This window comes from Atractosteus spatula, unplaced genomic scaffold (genome assembly GCF_055471065.1).
Source record: "Atractosteus spatula isolate fAtrSpa1 unplaced genomic scaffold, fAtrSpa1.hap1 Scaffold_213, whole genome shotgun sequence".
In the NCBI taxonomy this organism is placed as follows: Eukaryota; Metazoa; Chordata; class Actinopteri; order Semionotiformes; family Lepisosteidae; genus Atractosteus; species Atractosteus spatula.
Genome location: NW_028296779.1, coordinates 45,001 through 47,516, shown reverse-complemented (window position 1 = coordinate 47,516; position 2,516 = coordinate 45,001).

Genomic DNA, 2,516 nt, shown 5'->3' with positions numbered 1-2,516 from the left:
CTAGAATTGCCACAGTTATCCAAGTAGCTTGGGAGCGATCAAAGGAACCATAACTGATTTAATGAGCCATTCGCAGTTTCACTGTACCGGCCGTGTGTACTTAGACATGCATGGCTTAATCTTTGAGACAAGCATATGCTACTGGCAGGATCAACCAGGTAGCGGACCCCCTTCTCTGGGCGGGTCGGGTCGCTCGGGAGCCCCGCCGCCGCGGACGCGCGGTCGGCGGGCGCGTCGGGGACGTGAGTCTGTCTGGCGCGCGCCAGGGCCCGTCTCTCTCTCCGTGCCCTGCCCTGCGCTGCGCTGCGCTCTCGGGTATGGTTGTGCGGCCGCACGCCCGGCCGGATCGCTGTGAGAAACGGGTCGTTTCGCGCCGGCGGAGGTGCACTCCGAGGCGTCTCGTGCCCGGGCTCGCGGGCCCGTCCGAGGCGCCCTCGCCCCTCCGCGCGGCATGGGGAAGCCCAGGACCGCTGCGCTGACTACGGGACGTCTCGGTCTCGCCTCGAGGAGAACCGGGAGGGGCGCCTGAGCGTCGCCTCCCGGCGTGGGCGCCCGCCTGGTGGTGGGAGGAACCGCCGTGCCCGAAGGCAGGGGCCCTCCCGGGGCGGGCTGGGGTCGCCGATCGATCTGAAGGGTCTCTCCGCGGAGAGAAGGGATGCTGGCCGCCCTCCGTCAGGCTCCCCCGCCTGCCCTGGGGCAGGCCGGGGTGCCGAGGGCTCAGCCCGCACACCTGCGGGGCTGGCCGCCCTCTGTCAGGCTCCCCCGCCTGCCCTGGGGCAGGCCGGGGTGCCGAGGGCTCAGCCCGCACACCTGCGGGGCTGGCCGCCCTCTGTCAGGCTCCCCCGCCTGCCCTGGGGCAGGCCGGGGTGCCGAGGGCTCAGCCCGCACAGCTGCGGGGCTGGCCGCCCTCTGTCAGGCTCCCCCGCCTGCCCTGGGGCAGGCCGGGGTGCCGAGGGCTCAGCCCGCACAGCTGCGGGGCTGGCCGCCCTCTGTCAGGCTCCCCCGCCTGCCCTGGGGCAGGCCGGGGTGCCGAGGGCTCAGCCCGCACAGCTGCGGGGCTGGCCGCCCTCTGTCAGGCTCCCCCGCCTGCCCTGGGGCAGGCCGGGGTGCCGAGGGCTCAGCCCGCACACCTGCGGGGCTGGCCGCCCTCTGTCAGGCTCCCCCGCCTGCCCTGGGGCAGGCCGGGGTGCCGAGGGCTCAGCCCGCACACCTGCGGGGCTGGCCGCCCTCTGTCAGGCTCCCCCGCCTGCCCTGGGGCAGGCCGGGGTGCCGAGGGCGCCCCCCGCACACCTGCGGGGCTGGCCGCCCTCTGTCAGGCTCCCCCGCCTGCCCTGGGGCAGGCCGGGGTGCCGAGGGCGCCCCCCGCACACCTGCGGGGCTGGCCGCCCTCTGTCAGGCTCCCCCGCCTGCCCTGGGTCAGGCCGGGGTGCCGAGGGCGCCCCCCGCACACCTGCGGGGCTGGCCGCCCTCTGTCAGGCTCCCCCGCCTGCCCTGGGACAGGCCGGGGTGCCGAGGGCGCCCCCCGCACACCTGCGGGGCTGGCCGCCCTCTGTCAGGCTCCCCCGCCTGCCCTGGGGCAGGCCGGGGTGCCGAGGGCGCAGCCCGCACACCTGCGGGGCTGGCCGCCCTCTGTCAGGCTCCCCCGCCTGCCCTGGGGCAGGCCGGGGTGCCGAGGGCTCAGCCCGCACAGCTGCGGGGCTGGCCGCCCTCTGTCAGGCTCCCCCGCCTGCCCTGGGGCAGGCCGGGGTGCCGAGGGCTCAGCCCGCACAGCTGCGGGGCTGGCCGCCCTCTGTCAGGCTCCCCCGCCTGCCCTGGGGCAGGCCGGGGTGCCGAGGGCGCCCCCCGCACACCTGCGGGGCTGGCCGCCCTCTGTCAGGCTCCCCCGCCTGCCCTGGGGCAGGCCGGGGTGCCGAGGGCTCAGCCCGCACACCTGCGGGGCTGGCCGCCCTCTGTCAGGCTCCCCCGCCTGCCCTGGGGCAGGCCGGGGTGCCGAGGGCGCCCCCCGCACACCTGCGGGGCTGGCCGCCCTCTGTCAGGCTCCCCCGCCTGCCCTGGGGCAGGCCGGGGTGCCGAGGGCTCAGCCCGCACAGCTGCGGGGCTGGCCGCCCTCTGTCAGGCTCCCCCGCCTGCCCTGGGGCAGGCCGGGGTGCCGAGGGCGCCCCCCGCACACCTGCGGGGCTGGCCGCTCTCTGTCAGGCTCCCCCGCCTGCCCTGGGGCAGGCCGGGGTGCCGAGGGCGCCCCCCGCACACCTGCGGGGCTGGCCGCCCTCTGTCAGGCTCCCCCGCCTGCCCTGGGACAGGCCGGGGTGCCGAGGGCTCAGCCCGCACACCTGCGGGGCTGGCCGCCCTCTGTCAGGCTCCCCCGCCTGCCCTGGGGCAGGCCGGGGTGCCGAGGGCGCCCCCCGCACACCTGCGGGGCTGGCCGCCCTCTGTCAGGCTCCCCCGCCTGCCCTGGGACAGGCCGGGGTGCCGAGGGCGCCCCCCGCACACCTGCGGGGCTGGCCGCCCTCTGTCAG